At 27.9% G+C, this 23047-nt stretch overlaps 1 pseudogene; it reads left to right on the top strand.

Moving 5' to 3' along the window:
• The first annotated feature begins 10974 nt into the window (after window positions 1–10974).
• LOC126552564 (uncharacterized) lies at window positions 10975–14311 on the top strand (annotated as a pseudogene).
• Window positions 14312–23047: the final 8736 nt, after the last annotated feature.

Here is a 23047-nt window from a genome sequence, read left to right as displayed (position 1 = left end):
TGTCTTTTCTTTAAGTTTTTCTATCAACTGATCATTGGATCATTTGCCATATGGTGAGTTCGGCGACTAATTGTATTATTAGACAACGGCACTTTTGAAAGTATTTTCCCAGCCGATTCGCCAATCATAATGTTTACCATATCTAAAGCAGTTGGTAGGATAAGCTCTTCTGCAATTGTATGAGGTTTCTTACATTTTGCGATTCTAAAAGCAACTTTATAAGAGGCTATCAATGCATTGTTTGGTATTGATGCATTCTTAAAAAATGTACTTTTTTCCTGTTTTAGTTCTTCCTCTTTCTATCAAAGTAATCGCGAGATTTTCCAACCGCATACTTATGATTCGTTTCCAAATGGCGCTTCAATTTGCTCGGCAACATGCATTCTGATGCTAAAACTGTCATACACAATACACATAATGGTCTTTCTTCACCATTCACTTCTGTCGAAGTAAAACCAAATTCCAAGTAACTATCATCATACTTCCGATATTTTCGTTAACAGTCAGGCTGTTACTGGTTGAGGGTATACTTTCCTCCTCTTTACAACGTTTATGACTGTTCAATAAAAATCGATCCATGATTTAAAAAAAGTCACAAAATTAACAAATTGTCTATATAAAGACGACGAACACGATAGAGCAACACACTATGCGAGACTGGCGGTCATACTAATCCGAAAACAAATTTTATCAAGCACGTCTCATAAAGTCATGACTATGGTCTAAAAATAAATTTAAACTCATTAATGGTGGTGAGGATAATGCGACAGAACCGATAACGATAAACAGTTTATCAATTGTGTGAAGTCGGAGACATAAAAATTATTTTTCTCTACCGATATTATAGTAATCGGTTTTGTCACATTACCCTCGCCGCCGTCATCGAGTTAAAATTTATTTTTAGACCAGGTGCACTTAGACTAGGCCGCGGCGCACAGTTTGGGAACCGCTGATATATTATATAATCATATACAAACTAACCAACTAATACTACCTACTACTTTACTAATTTTACTATAGAATTAGATAATTAAATAATACATGTTCAAAGTAATTTAATTATAATATTATATTCAAATGCACAACTATTTTTTTTACATATAAAAGCGAAAAAATTACCCACCATGATCATTGATCATGTTATCACTGAAATCAAAAATATGAATAATAATATTTAAGCTATTTTTTTTTAAAGAAAAATTTAATATTTTGATTCAATTAAATAATTAGATATTTTACATTATCATTTGAATCATAATCAAAATAAAAATCTGTATGTATCTATTTTGTGGCTGATCACCTGCAAAATATTGTTATCGTTTTCTATCATTATTAGGGGATTTTTTAGTAATTCGATTTTGAGTAATTGTGTAATTATTCTACCAAAATAATTACTTTTTAACACCTTCAATATTTTCTTCCTACACAACTACTATCATTGCGATAAATAATGTATTCATATGATAACAAATTTTAATTCTTATAACTTTTTATTGACTCCATAAAAATGTAAAATAAAATTACAACATAACAATAATTTTTTTTTCACATTATGTAGGCTGCGAATAATAAGAAAGCCAGATTAAAACCACACTATTAATCTACAATATCGGTTAGTTGTTCAACAAATTGTTTATCTTATTATTATATCTTATCTTAGTTATGAACACATATTTATTTATAATGAAAACGCCCACTAGGGCAAAGGAGTATATTAGATAAATATAATATAGATACATATTAATAAATTAATTATTTTATTATTATCGATGTAAGCCAGTTTACTATAGTACCTATGCTCTTTTTACTTCACTATTTTCTATTATGATTTACGCTAATTTGGACTTAACCCAACTAATAAATATAAATTAAATAAATTATAATAATTTGTTTTGTGTAACAGATTAACAATATTGACCCTGAATTGGAATTTTTAGAATACAACACAACTTTGGTGAAGTGTGAAACAACAGCAAGCAATATATTTAATACAGCATTGAAAGAGTTTCCAACAGCTCATGACTATATAAGTTGTAGTATTTTAACATGCGGAAGAACGACTGAAGCTCCAGTTCCAATTATGATTTTTTCATTTACCATAAATAATGGAAACTTAAACGGTTTACAGAAGTTTATAGATTCCAAAATAGATTTGGAAAACACTAAATGTGGTTACATCAATAATATGGGCGAAGCTTGCCAAGGAGTAAAAACAAAAACAACTGTAATGTCAGCTTTTCATATATTCATCGATTTATTGAATTGGGAAGGTATTTATTAATTTAGGATAACTGATTAAAAGATATAAATTAAATTGCTTTTTATAATTATAGTACCTAGTGAAATACTTCCACAGCCATCAATCTTACTACAAAATATACCACAGATACTTATAGCGTCGGGAAAAACATATGAGTTAAGAGGTGTGGGTTGTTTCCGTCGTGGACTGAGTCGTCTTAGAACTTCTATTGGCCATTATTTAATGATTATTATGCATGCTGTAAAAGAGGACATGATAAATGAGAAACATATGACGATGTACAAAAAAATGTCAAACACATAAAGGCAAACACAAAAGTTCCATGCGAATTCCTTATTTACACAATTTAAACAATAAATAATATTATATTAAAAAAAAAATTATAAAGATCGTAATAAGCCAGTTATAATTTTAATTTTTTTTTTATTTTAATAACATTTAATTGTGACTTAATCTCAAACATTTTATCTATTGAACCATTAAATATTATACAATTTTATCATAATATATTAATATGCAATTATATGTTTATAATAATATCATAAAAAACAACGTAATACATTTAGTCTTTTTTTTATTTATTATTGCTAGTGTTGCGTCCCGACTAGGTCGATTCATGCATCAACGTACAAAATGAATACGTCGTGTTGTTCAAGTATAAGTTAATTGTTTATTAAAATAATTCTTGCACGAATACAAATATTATAAGCTTAATGTAGAATATATAAAATAAGATGGTGAGTGGTGTTACGACCTGCCTCAGAAACTGATATCAAAACGACTTGAGTGGTGTTACGACCGGCCTCTGAGTGTCATAGATATCCCTATTCGTTGGTTTTACAGTAATCGTCTGTCGAGCTCTTGTCTCGATCCCTCTTATATATGATTTCTTACAAGAGTGGGCGGTGACTTCGTCATACGAGGGGTCCCGGAACGACTGCTTGTGTATTCTTACCCATGATTCTTATCGAATCGTTAAGACACCGAGTTTCGACTTTTGCAAAGAGACGTGTGAATTTACTTTAATTGTCAAATTATTATATTAATATAATATTCTACTCTCTCGTGTCCTGTACTCGTGTGCCTGTGGTATTAATTTTACAAGTTAGGAAATTTGACATTGTATGATCTTATGCATATAAAATAATCGATACGGACAGTATAGGTCCGTAACACTATAGTCCGCGACATGAAAAGTGGCCGATGTGTACCGCGACCCGTTGCGGCTTCCCAACCTGTTAGTCATTGGTTCTCAACCTAGAACACCTACTACCCGGCGCGCCCCAGCGCGTACCTTTTGTGTATTCCATTCCTACATATATTCCATACATTATAGTATACTGGTTTTTTTTTGTGCACCCTTAGCGGATCTTCTGGAATGCCTAGAGGGTAGCTGTAAAATGTAGTGTGGTGGGGATTGGGAACCACTAGGGTGAAACGGCCGCTAGGTTCGCGACGGTCATCGGCCACTTTTCATATCGCGGACTATAGTTAAAATATGATGTCACCTATTACACATTATTTCCAAAACTACAATTTGGTAGTTGTATAAACTACAATAAATATATGAACACAATATTTAAATATGAATATACTTAAGAATGTAATATTTATTACATACGTGTTACATTCGAACACGGACAAATTGCCGTCGCCGTTTTGCCGTCGCCACTTCGCCGTAAAACCATTTCGCCGTCGCCGTTTTGACGTGAGGCCACTTCGCCGTTAAACAAAATTTTGAGCATTTTACTTATTATTATTTACTATACACATTTTCTAATATTCAATAATAATAAAAAATATTTATTTTTCGTCAATAATATTTAATAATACCTAATAATCTTTTATCAACGTGTAAATAGTTTATTATGTTCCGATATCTAAAGGTTTAGATGTGCTGCAGAGTTTGTGTGTATGAGGTTTATCATAGCTTATAATCGCGTTTAGCGATAAACGAAAATAGGTAGAATTAAGATAGTAATAAAATAACACCCAACAGATATTTCTTAGTGGACAGTGTAGTCTGTAGGTGTTATTTGCACTAGCGGATCAAAACCACCCTGATCCATGCACATTATTATCAATTTTTCGTTATCACTATAACACACATACACACAGATCCGCCATTTTGAGTAGGTCAAATGTATGCTGAAAACCCGCCAAAATTTGAATTTAAGTTTAAAATATTTGAAATGTAATTTTTTTTTGTCTGTCCATTGATATTCATTATATTCATTTTTGTCACAATAAATTGTGATTGTATATTTTTTAAAATATATTTGTTGAATATAATATTTATGTAGTATTTAATTCTTTAAATGTATGATTTAAAATTTTAAACAATAAAGGAATTATTTGTTAAAACCAGTCTGTTGTTGTTTAACACATTATATAATATGATTGATGATAAAATGTACTATATTATCTGTTTTGTGAACAAAAAATTATTATTGTTGTATTAAGGTCTTGGCGGTGCCTGTAAAATTGAATTGAGGTCCGACTTCAATTATATTATTATTATTGTTTAGTACTGTTTTATATAATTATAAGAAAAAAAACGAGTGAAAACTGTTGCCATATTTGTAAAAAATTATAATATACATAATTAGGTACCTATGTTACAAAAAAAAATGTCATAATATTTACAGTATAATATTAAATTAGTTATTATAAATTATAATATATATAATTAAGTATGTTACAAAACAAATGTCATAATATTTACAGTATAATATTAAATTAGTTATTATAAATTATAATATATATAATTAGGTATGTTACAAAAACAAATGTCATAATATTTACAGTTTAATATTAAATTAATTATTATAAATTATATTGTATTAGGATTATAATATATATGATCATATTCAGTATTTATAACTTGGCTAGATCTACTCGTATGATTAATAGCTTCTATAATAGACACCTTTTGTTTCTCAGTTGGTTTTGACAGTCTACCACTGGTTAATTTTCGTTTCTTTTTTGTCGAATGGAAGCGTTGCTGATTTATATTTTTGTGACTTGGCATGTCAGGCAATTCTGAGAAATGGGGCCCAGATGTGTTTGAGTTTTCGGATACATTTGTATTTGATTGTAAAATCTGAATAGCTTCTTCTATTTTTTTACACGCTTCAAGTTTGCCTTCATCTGTAGCAGAATTAGCAATTCCTAATGCAGCATTAAGTAAAGCTGTTAATTTACTAGAAGCTGATACAGCATTTCTTAGATGAGGTGTTTGCTCCTGTGATCCCAATACAACACTGTTAATATGATTTTCAAAAGCTGAGGTTGTTACTTCTTCATTATTAGTTAAATAGGTTTGTTTTTTATCAGAAATGCGTACACAAGCATGCACATGTTTGCAAAAGCTCCCCTTAATTTTAAAATCAATGCATGTATATGTGTAATAATGAATACATACTTTACATTCAGGGCATGACAGAGGGCAGCTCATACAACTTCTGTGGTCATTAATCGATACAGAGTATAATGTTGGCCCAGAAGAAGAAGATGACTGTACAAGCCATGTTTTCTCGTCAATTATTTTTATCTTGCTGTCCTCAATGTTGTTGCTTCGATGATGACTATAGGCAATCTGCCCCATTCGAAATGTAGGTTTATTTTTTGCCATACGAATGATTCGTTCGAACATCATGTCTCTTGAAAACCGCATTAGAAAGCTAATACATTTATCGACTCGCCTGTTCTGGTTTCCATGCATGTAACAATATTTAAGTTTTTTGTGCATGGCTTCTAAAAACATATTTGTATTTAAGGAGAGATCACTTCGATAGCAAAATGCCCACTGCTCAGGTCGATGAGCATAGTGTTTTTCGAAGTAAGCACCAAAATTATGAGTGTCAATATCATCTTTACACATTGCCAGAAAGCTTTCTAAAGACTCATGAAATTTTTCAATATTCATAATCTCCATGAGTGTGCGGCAAGCTTTATATACTTCAGACTGCTTCATTGGGTCTAGTATTTTATTGAGGTTGTTTCGCCAGCTTCTATCAATATGCCAATTGCAAATTAAATGGTGTTGAGGCTTGCACATTATCTTTGTCCAGGAGTTGATATATGTCGGAGCATCATCAGACATCAATATTTTGGCAGGAATAAGACCCATTTTTCCCTTTACAGATTTAAAAAACTGAGAAATTGCTACAGAATCAATCTGTTGCTGATACAGAAAGCCACTGGACATCCAGCTCCAAATTCATCAATGGTAAGTATTGTTGTGAGCTGGAAGTTATGTTCTGTTTCCCATGAATGCTGTCTATGCAAACTTTGTCAATAGTATATTTTGATAATACATCTTGCTGATATTTTGTCATTAATACAATCATAAAATCATCTTTCATGAGGTCATCGTTATTTTCGCATCCTTGCATTTTAAAATATATAACAGGTGAGTTCTCTCCGAGTGCCATCTGTTCTTGAACCCACATCTCAGTGCTGAATGCATCATTCTTATGTACTACATCTCTATCCAATTCATAGTCTCTAACAATATTATATAAATCTGACAATATGCAGGCGGTGAATATTCTCATTTAACACTACTGATTCACGGATGTCATCTAGAATTTGATCGAAAGTCACTCCAATTTTAATTTTTCCAGCCAGTTCATCACGTTCCTCTTTAGTCAAATGTAAAAATTTAATCGACTTGGAATGGCCCACGTGTGTCTTGCAATAATCTACTGTAATGCGGCCTTCAATATTTGTTGCAACTATTTGAGCAGGACATCTTGAACCAATTTTAATGGAATGCGATCATTTTAATCTTTTGCCTGTGCCTGTTAACCGGGATGATCCTGATCTATGACATCCATAGTACGATCTATTTCCATTAACTCTATGAATGGTAAAAAAAAGCTAGATCTTCTTTTTCAGTGATACTTTTCCATTTTTTAAATTCTGAATCATTAAAAAAAAATATGTATAATATTTATTATATTTATTATATATAAACATGGATAACAACATTATTGCAATAGGAAAAATGAAAATATTTACCATCAACAAATTCAAAGACTTTAGACACAACCTCCAAGTGTATATCATGGTCTATTTCTATGTGCTCATGAAGCTTTGATGTAGCATTAAATGTTGACTCACTTAAAGGACATTTCAACGACGCAAGACTTTTATATTCGTTTTCAGACGGATGAACTTGGCGCATATGTTTGATTAAATTTCTCTTATTGCTAAATTCACCATCACACACCTTGCAATACTCCTTCAATGAATCGTCCTTTTGATCATGTTCAGTTCGAATATGCTGGTTAAGAGACTTTAGGTCCGGAAATATTTTATTGCACTTAAAGAATAAAATGTTATAACAATTATTAATGTGAAAATAGAAAGGGCATTCAATTTTAAATTAATATATCCGCCACCAGTAGGTAATAGGTATTCTACTTAATATTCAAGAAAGTTCCCTAGTTTTTTGTAATAACTTACTCTGAACAAGTTCTAAGTGTTCTATGTATATCGTCGATATGTCTTCGTAATGTTGTGGATCTTGCAAAATTGTTTTTACATATATGGCAACAGTTTTCACCTGTTTTTTTTCTTTTTTTATCCATATTGTACATTAAAACATTAAGGAACTCTATTCAATTTTACAGGCACCGCCAAGACCTTAATACAACAATAATAATTTTGGTACTGGTCAGTTATCACCCCGCCACGGAACGAAAAATTTTATCGCCCCGCCAATTACGAACGCGTCGATTACGAACTATATCAAACATATTATTTTATTTATACCTACGATAATTATTAATTACCCATCGCTTTATTTTATTAGTTTAGATAATTTTATTTAGCAGTATGTCCAGTATGTCTAAAGCTCTGTCCGTATCAGTGTCGAAGTATTTATTGCAGTAGTTGAAAAATGAATTTAAAAGATTTGTAAGTATTACATTTTAGATTTATTTTATAAACTTATACATAATTTTTTTAATGATATAATTTTAGATTAGAATTTTTAATTCTAGTTTTTAATTTGTGTTATAACGGGTTTTTTTTTTTATTTCTTTTCGTCTTTTTAATCTAGTATTGATAATGGCGAGTTATAGAAATAAACGCAAAAAAATACAAGATGAATTACAAGCTTTAAGTTCATCTAATGAAAATTTAACTTCTTCCCCATTGAAAGAAACAAATAGTAAACAAGATATTTTATTTAAAAATGTTTATGCTTCAGATGAACAATTAAATAAACATAATATTAATGAACAAAATATTATAATTAATTGTAGAAAAAATCGATTACAATCTCCTCTTGATTTAATATGTAGTGAAACTTGTGTAAGTAATGAATCGAATGAAGAAGTCAAAAGTAATCCACAAGAACTTATAAAAAAAAAAACTTGGAAAATGGGCTACAGATTTTAATGTTCCTCAAAATTCAGTTAATGCACTTCTTACAATTTTGAAAAACGATTGTAATTTAGAATTTCTACCTAAAGATAGTAGAACATTGTTGCAATCTAGTTCTTCAAAAATTATTAATCTAAGAAAAATTGGATCTGGAGTTTACTATCACTTTGGTTTAGCTGCTGGTATTTTAAGATTTTCTTCAATTATTTCTTCTGATGATAAAATAAAAATTGCTCTTGGAATTGATGGGTTACCGATATCTAAAAGTAGCTCTAGTCAATTTTGGCCCATTTTAGCATATATTCAACCGTATAAAAATTATGTTTTTCCAGTGGGCATATTTCATGGGAACGAAAAATCTCAGGATAGTAATATATATCTAAAAGATTTGGTATCAGAAATATTGGATTTAACAACTAATGGAATTTGTATTAATAAATTTAAAAAATATGTATCCATTGAAGTAATTTGTTGTGATGCTCCGGCTAAATCATTCTTAATGAGAGTTAAAGGTCATTCAGCATTTTCATCATGTTCAAGATGTAAGCATGGAGGTGAATATACGCATAACCGTGTTTGTTTTCCATACAATGATAATGGTTCTATAGAAAGAACACATGATGATAATGTTTTAATGAATAATGAAGAATATCATACTTCAACAACATCTTGACTTACTTTAATTCCTGGTATAAATATTATAAAAATATTTTCTATGGATTATATGCACTTGACATGTCTTGGAGTCACAAAAAAATTATTAAATCTTTGGTTATGTAAAGGTCCAGTGAATACTCGTTTACCAAGTTGGAAGTGTAAACAACTTACAAAATCACTTCTTGAAATAAAAACCTGTATTACAAGTAATTTTTCCAGAAAACCAAGATCTATACAAGAAGTGAATCGCTGGAAAGCAACAGAATTCAGGCAATTTTTATTGTATACTGGAATAATAGTACTAAAAGATGTATTAACTGAAGAATGTTTTTTAAATTTTTTGTACTTCAGTATTTCTAAGCGAAGGAAACCTACAATTATTAAATTATACTAATAAACTATTAAAGTATTTTGTGAAGTCATTCCAATGGTGCACATTTCGTCTCACACAATATACATGGAATACTTCATTTATGCGATGATTACATTAAATATGGAGCTCTTGATGGTTGTAGTACTTTCCCAATCGAAAACTATATGAATCAATTAAAAAAAATGTTACACAAACACGAGAAACCTCTACAGCAAGTTAAAAGACGCTATAATGAACAGTGCTTGAATGAATCAATTGAACCCATTATTCATCAAAAATTAAATTTCTCATCTAAAAAGCCTGATTGTTACATTCTTACCAATTTTAATGAAATTGTACAAATTTTTGAAATAAAAGAATCAACTACAGACCAGTTAATGATAATTATAGGCAAAACATTAATTCTTGAAAAAGAAGATCTATTTATTGAGCCTTTAATGTCATCTCAATTGAACATTTATGTAATAAATAAATTATTAGAACATTTAAATCATTGGAATGTGTCAGATATTAAACAAAAAATGATAGTGTTTAATTTAAATGACAAACTCATTGCTGTACCAATCATTCATCATTAATTTAACTTTTGTATATAATTATGATTTTTTTTTTTTTTTTATTATTACTATATTTAAGATGTAATTCAATTCTTTTTTTTTTAAATTTAAATTGTTATATTGAACATAAAATTGTTTTATAAATTATGATTATTATTAAATAGATGTGTGTGAAATTTCAGAAGTAATCTCACAAATATGTGGAGTGTAGTTTGCTTCAAAGATGATAATTCTGTCGATTTCATCCCAAACTTTTGGATGAAAAATAAACAATGCGCTTGGCCGACAAAAAAATCAAATGTCAGAAGTTTCATAGAAAAAAGAATTAACCCAGAAACAATGCCAGAAGAGTTCTCTTTTTATAAAGTCCGTATACTGCTTACAAATATTTGTAAGTATAATTTATAAATCAATGTAAGTAGTTAAATTACTTTCCTTTAAATATTTATTGTTTATTTTATTTTAGCTAATATTAATGTAGCTCGAGCCAAAGCAAAAAAAGCTCAAAATACATCAGACTTATCATCCCACACTGACACTGATGATCCTCTATCTTCTCAGAACCGTACTGAGACCTTTAAAAATAAAGCACCAACTCCACCTATACTTAGCAACATCGAAGGTAACTTATTAAATTAAATATACTTATTATATTAAATAATTTATAAATTATGACATTGAAATATGTATTATTTTTAATGTAATTAACTTACAACTATAGAAGATGAACATTGTGAAGCAGTGGAAGTATTGTACAGTTCTCAGACTGAATATAATTTGTTTGATGAGTTTATTATGTCATCTCAAGTGCGATGTGATGATACAATCAATTTAACTCCCAACACAAACCATAAAAAAATTAAATTAACATCTTCATCAAATACATCAATATCACCCACAATCAAAGAAAATGAAGATAATGAAAATTCTTTAGTAAAACAACTTAAAGGTATATATAATATATAATGTTTGTTAAATGTATTCGTAGGATAAAAAAAAAAAGATTTATTTTAAATTTTTGATTTGAATTAATTTAATATTTTACAGATTTTCAAAAGTCAGTTAACAAGCAACTTATTGTACAAAAACATGAAACAAAAAATACACAGGATCACCTTGACATTATAATAAATATGCAGGAAAAAATATTTGAAAAATTATGTGATCAAACTACATATGTTACTACTGCAGATGAGTATCTATATGAAAATGATACAATAAAATGTATGGACAGTGATGAAGATTTGAATGAAATGGAGGAAAAATTAATTTAAGATACGAAGTATAGAATAAAAGTGGTAATAATACATTTTTGGTAATACATTTTACTTTGATTACCTACCTATTATAATTTATAAATTGTTTTTATATAGATTAAAGAACTTGCTCGTTTGAGAGGGCAAAATTTATCAGTGACTGTCAGAAAAATCATGCAAGCATTATTTACTGATAAATTATTAACAGAATATTCTTATTTAGGCTTTAAAGGAAAGAAAAATTTCAAAAATCTTCAAATATGCGCTATTATATTTGGTAATTATTATGTATAAAATATTTATTAAACTTTGATATATTATTATGTATAGTTTTTATAATATTCAAACACACATTTTCAATATTGTTTTGTTCAAGCATTAAATACTTTATAATATGTTCATAAAATAGATTTTTTATATAATTTTCTAAATAGAATAAATTTTCATTGAAAATTAAATTATAAAAATTAATTAGTATTAGATAACATTTTTTTTTTTAATAATAAAATGGGAATAAAATAGTAATTTAATAATATTGAAAAAAATTGATAATATAATAGTTTAAAAAAATATAATTTAGGTAATTCATTTTTATAATAATTACCCAGATAGCAAATATGTAATGATAATAATACTAATTATTATTAATTCATTATATTTGAAATAATATCATTTAAATAATATAATATTATTTTATTTAAATTACATTTATTATAATATTTCAGTATCGAAAGAGCAATCATACTATATTATTATTATTTCATTTTGAAAATATTGTTATCAATATAATAATATAGTATTGTTTATTTGGAATACATTTGTAATATTATTTTTAAAGTAATAGCAAAATAATTCTGTATTATTATAATTTCAATACGAGAATATTATTATTTATAAATAACATACCTAGTATTGTTTTTATTAGAATACATTTATAATATATTTTCAAGTAACAATTAAATCATACTATATTATTATAAATATCCTATATATATTTTCAATAATACAACAGTATTAATAATTGTAAATTATTTTATATATATCACACTTAAAATATTATTGTATTGTATTTATCAGTTATCGCGCGTACATAATTTATAATATTATAATAGTATTATATATTTTTAATGATAAGTTATACTGGTTTGTTCTGTGTCAAACAATATACCGATTTCGCATAGGTACGATAATAATAACGGATATAAGATACATTTTACTGCTGTAGTAGTCATATATATGTGGCGACTATCAAGTATCTAAAAAATGCTCAATAGTACCCCTTTCATGGATAATTAAATGTATTCACACATATTTCGCGACCTGATATATATGATACATTTATAGTATGTGTAAAGGGAATGCATTTTTAAAACACAAGGTTTTATAATGGTCATTTCTAAAAAAATCAAAAACCACATTAAAATAAACTTTAAATGTTGACGGTTTAAAAAGTTTTTTTTGAAATAAATATTTTTTGCGTTCCCCAAAGATTGAAATACTGATAGGGAATACAAGTTCTTTTAAGTAAGCACCTGTACAATTTTTCGAGATAGCCGCTACTGCCTACTGGTAATAGTCTATAGGGAAGGAATGTAGTCGAATTTTTATAATAAGCGCTACGACTATATTCATCATATTATTAATCATATTATAAATTATTATTAGATGATGAACATATAATATTATATTATTATGTAAACACTCGATAGTCGATATACGCACACGCCGATCCGATTATAATTCCCTCCGCACAAGCCTACCCAGTACCACAGAATAGAATAATCAGAAAGGACACTGATATGAAATAACACAGTCAGCATAGGCTGGTATTAAATTCAGTCCGCCATGTTTTGGGAGGAAAAATCAGTGTGACCAGTAAGAATAAAAAAAACTATGCTACTTTCATTTTTAACCTTATTCCAAGTTAGATAATTTAGATAATTATTAATTAATAGTTTTTAAAAGTTCAAAGTACAAATTTAAAGGTTAACACTTAATATATTAAATAATAATAATTTACAATATTCACAAACACGTTTAAACTTTAAGTCAACACTCAACACAATACTTATTTTTTGTACCATTACAGTAAAATATAAATAGTAAAACACTTCTTAAATTATACAAAACATTGTTTAATTGGTAAGTCAAAATATAATTTATACATAATACATTTACTTTACTATAAGTGAGAAAGAATGTCCAATTTTCTATACTTTCTAGGAGCTGACAATAAACTTTTATTTAATTTCTTGATAGCATGAAATATTCTTAACCGTACAAAAAGGCTTTTCAGAAATTCCAGATTAAAATTTGGGCATGGATGTGTAAATGGTAAGTTATCTAACAATTTTTTTATTTTCCATCCTACTTGATCTTCTATAGCAAGTGTAGAAAAGTTGTCTGTAAAAATATTATCTAATTCATTTATATAATTTAGAAAAGAATCTGGTGGTACATTTAACTGTCCATAAGCTGATTTTACTTCATTTTGATAAGCCTTGAAATGTGTAAATAAAAATGATTCATCAATGTTATTTTGACTCTTAGCAAACTCCAAGCAAGTATCACAGGTATGTTTCTCCAGACATTTTTTTATAAAATAACCACTTATGAAAGAGCATTTCTAGAAGTAAACTCCAAATCTCTATAATCTAAAGTTCCAACTCTCAAATTGTTACAGGAATATGAATTCTTCTCTGGAAATAATGTATTTGAATTATTGAGTGTAGGTATAGTTGTATCCCCAATGTTGGTAAAAATTTCATCTAAGTCCTCCAAACAATTTGCTCCATCTGAGTGTTTAAAATAATGTAAGAAAAACACTTTCTTAAATGCCCAGTAAAATTGAATTGGGGTTGGATTTACATTATTACCGTTCTGATTTCTCGTCGATAAAATTATTTTGGCCTTATCAAAATACTTGAAAATTGTATACAAAGTTCCTCATATTTTATTCTTATAGTGATTAAAAAATTATAAGAATACATAGGTACAATTTTTTTTTATTAGCATTTGAAGTTCAAATTTGAACGAAAATTCGTCAAAATTATGAATATTTGCGAAATATTTGAAGTTGAAAAATCATAAAATTTTTTGTGTTTATAACTAATTATTAAAAATACAACACTAAGTTTTCCATAAGTTTACCTTCAAGTATCTATAGAGAAAACTCGAAGCATCATTATAGGAAAAATTTTAAGTGCGTTTGAATTTTAAATTTTTACAAAACCGCGTTAAATAACGGTTTAGCCTCAAACGATTTTTGATATTTGTTATTATTCAAAAAGTATAAGTCGTAGATACTTGAAAATTTTACCAGTTATTTAGATTGGCATTTTCTTTACATGTTTTAATTTTCAAAATATTTTGAGTTTTTTTGAGCTATTAATAGACAACTGAAATTTTCAACTTTTCTGAAAATTTTTTTTTGAAGTGTCGATAAAATTATTTTGGCCTTATCAAAATACTTGAAAATTGTATACAAAGTTCCTCATATTTTATTCTTATTGTGATTAAAAAATTATAAGAATACATAGGTACAATTTTTTTTATTTTATTAGCATTTGAAGTTCAAATATTGACAAAAATTCGTCAAAACTATGAATACTTTCAAATTATTTTGTAGGTATATTTCATAAAAATTTTTGTATAAGTAGCTAAGAGTTGAAAATTTAATACAAGGTTTTTCATAAGTTTAGCTTACAATTATTATAAAAGAACTTAAATTTTGTTGTATTCAGGCCATTAAAACATAAACCACCTTTTTCACCAACCACTAGAAATTATATCCTAGGCTGACAAATCATCTTCGTTCAGAATCGTTTTTCGTATACAATGATAACTATCATTGGATTCAAATTTAACACTCCTATAATTTATAATAATGATCCATACGGCACCTAATGTACAGCAGAGCGGTACTCACTTGCCCGCTTTTTTTTTGTTTTTCTCGATTTTTTTTGAAAACTGTTGGATAATGTTTACTTTTTACCTCTATAATGCACCAAGGATATTCACTTTTACATCGGAAACCTTCTCCATAGTTTGAAATTGGAGCATTATTTCGACTAGTTATGCTGTACACAGACACAAAAAAAAAAAAAACACACATCATTGTAAAATCAATACATTTATCACTTCGTTCAGAATCTAAAACTTAAACTTAACTATGAAAAATCACAATATACATTATATAAATCCGAATTAAGTATACGCAATTCTTTAAATTCGAATTCGCTGCACAAACAATTAGAATCTTTGAATATAGACTAAAACTATTCTAAGACTTTGCTATTAGTATTATATATTAAATTATAATTAATATTAATGTATATTATTATATGATAAATATAATAATATACATTAAATAATATAATGAAATTTAACGTAACAAAGTATATTCGTAAAAATTCGAAGTTCACACGTACCACAACGGTGTATAATTGTACGTGTCAGGTTCGAGTTTTGTTCCATAGAAGTAATTGTACGGTACGTACGTTTGGTCTATGCGCGTAGATGGCAAAGTTCCAGAGTTGTGGATGAATCGCACCATCGTTTCTGTTCACTTCGCATACCACTATCATGACCCTACAACGCGTTCGTATAATCCGAATCCGATCACGTTCGGTGGCTGTGACATGTCGTTGAATAACATACTTTAATTACATTTCCTGTAATATTCTGATGAAATAATAATTAAAAAGTACACTACAATAAGCTGAATATCTGATACACTAATAATTAAATCTTAATCAGTTAGGAATATGAACAAATGTATTATTATTATTTTTTAATATAAATTTATTTACAGTTACATAATGAAAAGAAATACAATTACTAAACGTAGACGGATGGAATCAGCTGCTAAGGGCGAACTTGTTGAAATTGAACGATTTAAAAACTGTCCGAGAACGTTTATTGTTAAGAACAAGGAAGAAATAATAAACTACTATGTATTTTTTAATTATGTTTCTGAAATGTTAATTTCTAGGTTAACACAATCAAGTCAGCAGTCAACAATTAAATTTAATTTACATGTTGATAGCACGTTTGAACAACTATTAACGAATGAAGTACAAGATATGTCATTTAAAACAACAAACGTATTAGCATGTAAATCATCCAATTTTAATAGTTTATTAAACAAAATGTTTAACAAACTATTATCTGAGGAAGAACAGTTTATATCAAAAAAATCAGGCTGGTCACTATTACACGTTATTATTACGTATACAATTACGAATTAATAAAGTTAATTCTCTTAAAGGAGGAAGAACGTATTTAGATTTACCTAGTCATATTAAAAAAAAAAAGCAGTTATAAATGTAAAAAATAACGATGACAAATGTTTCAAGTATTCAATACTAAGTAAGTACGATAATCGTTTGAATAAACCTCGGTTTAACAAAAAATATTTTGGTATGTTAGAAAAAAAAGTGGGTTTAATTTTAAATGCATCGATTTTTCAACACCTATAACTCAGTTAAAAAAATTTGATTAAATAAACAATGTATCAATAAATATTTACAGCTTAGATGATAAAAATGTAATTTACCCATTACGTATAACCAATATTGAAAAAAAAAAATCATTTTGACCTTTTTCTATTTGTTGATAATAATACAGCTCATTATTGTTATATTAACAACTTCTCGATGTTTATTAGAAGCCAAAGAACTAAAAATTGTTTAAAATTGATTATATGTAAGAGATGTTTTACAAGTTTTGGAAATAAACCGAGTAAAAGCAAACTTTGGGGGTGAAACAGGATTAATTAGACATAAAGAAATGTGTATTAAAAATAAATTAGGAAGACCTATAATGTTTGAAAAAGGAGATGACGATTTCATATATTTCAAAAACTATAAAAATACTCAACGAATCCCAATTGTTATATACGCTGACTTCGAATGTATTTTAAACCCTAAACAAGCTGATAAATTCTTTCAAAATGGTAAAAAACCAAATACTCATATTACACATTTACATAAACTTATGAGTTACGGGTTTTATGTAAAAGTTGCTATAATATTATTTCGAAAAAATTAATAAAAAAGTTTGAAATTTCTAGAAAAGTAGTAATATACAGAGGTAAAAATGCTGCAAAAAAATTTATGAATAGTATGATAATTATAGGAAATAAAATTAATGATATTTATAAAACTAATTTACCAATTAACAAATTAACTTTAAAAGAAGAAAAACATTTTCAAAAAGCTAAGGTTTGTGAAAAATATTTATTAAATTTAAAAGATAATAATTTGTTAAAAGTAATTTTCAGCTAACTAATCCATCATTTGTACCAATCTTCTTTCATAATCTGGCATATGACAGTCACTTTATAATTCGAGAACTTGGATGTAACGATAAAGATATTCATGTTATACCTAATTCATCTGAAAAATATATATCATTTAGTAAAGAAATCCCACCAAAATTTAACATAAAGTTTGTTGATACATACCGTTTTATGGCTGAAAAATTAAGTAAACTAGCTAAAAATTTATCCGAAGATAAGTTGAGGTTTATAGAAACTATCAAAGTATTTTCTATTGAAGTGTTAGATTTAGTTACACGAAAAGGAGTCTTCCCTTATGAATATGTTGATAGTTGGAGTAAACTTAATGATTCTTTTTTACCTTCAAAGCTTGAATTTTATAGCTCTCTAACCGATGAAAATACTACTGATGACGATTATATACATGCGAAAATGTATGGAACGTGTTTAATATAAAGACATTAGGTGAATATAGCGATCATTATTTAAAAACTGATGTTTTAATACTAGCTGACGTGTTTGAAAATTTCAGAGACTTATGTTTATCTACTCTTGAACTAGATCCTGCTCATTATATGACTGCTCCGGAATTTGCGTATGACTGTATGCTTAAATATACTAAGATCGAATTAGAAAGGTTAAAATGTCCTAACATGCTTTTGTTTATCGAGAACTCTATTCGTGGTGGAATAACTCAATCAACTAAAAGATATGCTAAAGCAAACATACCAAATATTGAAGGATTGAATTATAATTCTAATGAACCGATTACATGGATAACATATCTTGATTGTGTAAATTTATATGGAAAGTCTATGTTGACAGAATTACCTTTTAAAGATTTTGAATGGGTTGATGACTTAAACATAGACGTAACTAAAATTGCTGATGATTCTGAAGTTGGATATATATTAGAAGTTGATGTCGACTACCCTAAAAATTTGCATAAAACTCATAATGATTTCCCGTTTTTACCGTTAAACGAATGTCCGCCAAATTCTAAAGTTAAGAAATTGTTAACTACACTATTACCGAAAAAAAACTATATTGTTCATTACAAAAATTTAAAGCAAGCTATTTCACACGGTCTTAAACTTGTAAAAATTCATCGTGCTATCTGATTTTCTCAAAAGAAATGGATGGCATCGTACATTGAATTCTGTACTAAAATGAGAACAGAAGCTAAAAACGAGTTTGAAAAAGAATTCTGGAAGCTTTTAATTAATAGTGTTTTTGGAAAATGTATGGAGAACGTTCGAACAAGAACTTCTATAAAACTGGTTTCATCGGGAAAAAAAGCTAATAAATTAATGGCAAAAACTAATTTTAATGATAGAACTATATACTCTAAGAATCTTATGGCTATTCATCAACATAAGGAAACTATTAAATTCGATAAGGCGATTTATGTAGGATCTGCAATTTTAGACGTTTCAAAAACTTTTATGTATGATTTTCATTATAATGTAATGAAAAAGAAATATGGTAGAAAAATTAGTTCTTTATATTCGGATACAGATTCCTTGATATATACCATTCAAACAAAAAATTTTTTCGATGATTTAAAAAATGATTTATTGCCATATTTTGACACATCTAATTATCCTAAAGACCATTATTGCTTTAGTGAAATTCATAAAAGCCAACCAAGATTCTTCAAGGACGAACTTAAATCAATAATTCTTAAAGAATTCGTTTCATTAAGACCGAAATTATACGCTTATAAAACCATAGATGATACTGTAGAAAAAAAAGCAAAAGGTGTAAAAAAATATATAATAAAAAACCATATGAAATTTATTGATTACATAGAGATATTAAATGCTTTTATCAACCATAGATCTGTTGAGAAAAAACAATCTCACAGAAACATGAACTTCATTCAATCGAATAAACATGTTGTTCATTCAAAAACAATGAACAAGCTTGTTCTCAGTGCCAATGACGATGAAAGATATATAATGAATGATGGGATAAATACATTGGCGTATGGTCATTACAAATTCACAAAATAATTTATTTAAAAACTTAATGATTCAACAATCAGTATAAACAGCGTTATCTATCAGTATTATACAACATTCAACAGCTTTATTATTTTCATTGAATAAATTTACCGCTAGGAGCGCTATTATACAACAGTATTATTATTTTTTCATTGAATACATTTATTACTAAATAGCGCTTTCTATTTATATCGATTGCGGATATATTACGTTTTTTAAAATAGACTACGGAGTACTAGGAGAACATGTGAAATAATTAATTTTACTTGATAAAAAACCTTGTATATTTTTTTTATTATAAAAATGTATCATACATTAAAAAAAAATCTTTATTTTAAAATATCTGATGATGTTATCCACGAATTTTGACTCGAATCAAAACCTAGTCATTTAACAAACATTTTATTCCCAACTTTTTTTATAATACGTTCAACCAGGAAGGTGTCTGGAAAATCAGTTAATTTAATTTCCTGTTCGTAAAAACCACGTAAGATTATATTGTCTGATCCATCTTTTAGTTGATAAGTTACTGGATTTGTCTGTAAAACTTTTGAAATTGTAAATATTTCCGTTGTCCAATTTGGTGTATATCCTTTACTAAATATATGCTTATACTTAGATATTCTTACTTTGTCATTAACTTTTAATTTTGGTTTGTATAATGTATGATTAAATTGTGTATTAAATTTAATTTTGTTTGTATCTATTCGAGCTTCATTCGGTGTACATTTGATTGTTCTATGTTTTGTGTTATTATAGTTATGCATAATTTTCGATATTGTATTATACCAATTCCATGTACCTGTTGCAGTAAAATGTTTATATATATTATTTTTAAGAGTTTGTATGACACGTTCAGCCATCGAACACTTGATAACACTGTATGAACTGTAATGTTTAATTTTATATTTTTTCATTAAATTTTGAAATTGAATATTATAAAATTCTGTACCATTATCTGTCTGTAACAATTTTGGATGAGCTTTTTTCAATATATTAAGCATACCATTTGTACATTCCTTTGATGTTTTATTTTTCAACGCTTCCACCCAAACGTACTTACTATATGTGTCTATGACAACTAAAATATATTTAAAACCATAATTCTGTCTAGAATGAGATTGCATATCCATTAAATCAGCTTGCCAGAGGTCGTCAATAAACCGCGTTACTACACTACGTCTAGGAAATATTTTTCTCGCTGGTCGATGTAGCTCATTAGCTATACTCTCTAAGGTTGTCATTAAACTATATTATTTTTCTCTCGTAGTTCTTCTAAAATTGATATTATTTCATTATTTACACCAGTATTACCAATACTTTGCGATGATGTTAAAAGATTTAATCTAGTTACTAGTTCATTCGGGTCGTCATAATAAACTAATTGCGTTTGCGGTATTACATCTTTATATAAACCTGAACCTTTCTTAGGCTGCGGTGTTAAAGTAAAATTAAACATATTTTTAACTGCAGGATCTGTGACCATAGAACTGCTTGCTTCTGGATTAAAATAAAATGGTTCGTTTTCCATGGTCGTATCATCATTAACATTACTACGTTTAGCGTTCGAACTAGATAAATGATCCTTAATTGATGTAAAGTTAATTTGAGGAGATCTAAGGTTATTAATTTTAGCTATATGTTCGTTTAACTGTTTTTCTTCATGTTTCATTCGTTCATATAGAGGTTTTACAACGACTGACCATTTATGATACTTTGAGGTTTTAGGTTTCCCATCTTCTTTTAAATGAACTCCAGTAGTTTTCAAAATGTTGTAATAGTTTTCTATGTCTTCTATAGTTGTTTTTTTCGGTTCCTTCTCACATAATAAAGACCATAGTCCTATAGTCCATGGATAATATTTATTGAGCAGCTGTAAGTTACCATGACTAAAAGTTATAGTATGTTTTCCAATTTTATATGAATCACTGACTTTATCATAATACATACTGTAAGATTTATCATATCGTTTTATTGTAGAACGTTTATTATTAAAAAAAATGTTCAAATTGTAGTAAACCGACGTTTTTAGTATAAAAACGTAGTTCCGAAGTCCAGTGGCCTATAACTATATCACGCCACTTCATAGACGTAGATCATCCGATTCTCCATCACGGCATGTTCCATATAAATATGAGTCCTCATCATAGATTTAATTAGAGTTAGTTAAGAGTCAGTCAGTGCTCGAATTGGGGGGGGGGGTGCGCAGGGGGACGGAGCTCCCCTACTATTTTTATTTTTTGTTTGCGTTCCTCTACTATTTATTTTTACTTGGTTGGGGGGACGGTACAAACTAATGTCCGAAATAATTTTTATTAAAATGTGGATTTCAATTGATGTCAATAATAAGACGAATTTTACTGTTTTTCATATCAAAATTATTTTTGATAATATTTTATTAATTAGTTATAATATCATCCTGTGTTTTTCCTAAATAGTCAGTAGTTCACAGCTGATCTGATATCATAATATACAAGACGTATATTATCTAAGGCACAGATATTGAGATACTGGTGTGTGATAGTACTATCTTAAACGTGTTTCCGAATGAAATGTTATCACTTATCAGTTTCAGTTATTAGTTATTACTGTTATGGTTATCATTTACCGGTGTTCTTGAAATGTTCGTCTTCAATTTTGTATCGTTATCAAATTTTGAATTGTATTTAGAAAATCATAATAAGTAATAACTTTACAGTCGTTACTTGTTACTTGGATAGTTGGATTATAGTTTATATCTTAGGAGACAGAAGTACGAGTCCAATATAATGGCTGACCAAAAAAGATCACACAGCAACAACAATTTATTTGATTATTTCAAAAAGCAGACTAAAAAAATGAAAGTAAGTCTATTATTTTAATTTTAAATAAAAGTAGTCTAGGAATCTGACATAACTACCTACCATATATTATAATTAATTAAATTATAACTTATTTAAATATTACTATGTTACTTGTTATAAAATCACTAATGACTAAATTATAAAACTTTCCAGCCGAGTACAGCTAACAGTGACAATTGTATGGTAATAAGTACAAATATGGAGTCGAATGCAATATTACAGCCAGATCAGGTAAATGGTTATGATTACCTACTTTATTTTTAATGTCTCCTTAATGAAGACATTTATAATAATATATGTTTTCTTTACAAATTACACGTTTACACAGACCGATACAAGTTTACAACAATCAGTATTGTCCATTATCAATTATCATTAAATCAATTTTTAATTTTAAAAGTTAGTTCAGGGTGCGAGAC

Source organism: Aphis gossypii, chromosome X (assembly GCF_020184175.1).
Source record: "Aphis gossypii isolate Hap1 chromosome X, ASM2018417v2, whole genome shotgun sequence".
Taxonomy (NCBI): Eukaryota; Metazoa; Arthropoda; class Insecta; order Hemiptera; family Aphididae; genus Aphis; species Aphis gossypii.
Note: the sequence above shows the minus strand (reverse complement) of the source record. Positions and strands in the feature narration are given on the sequence as shown.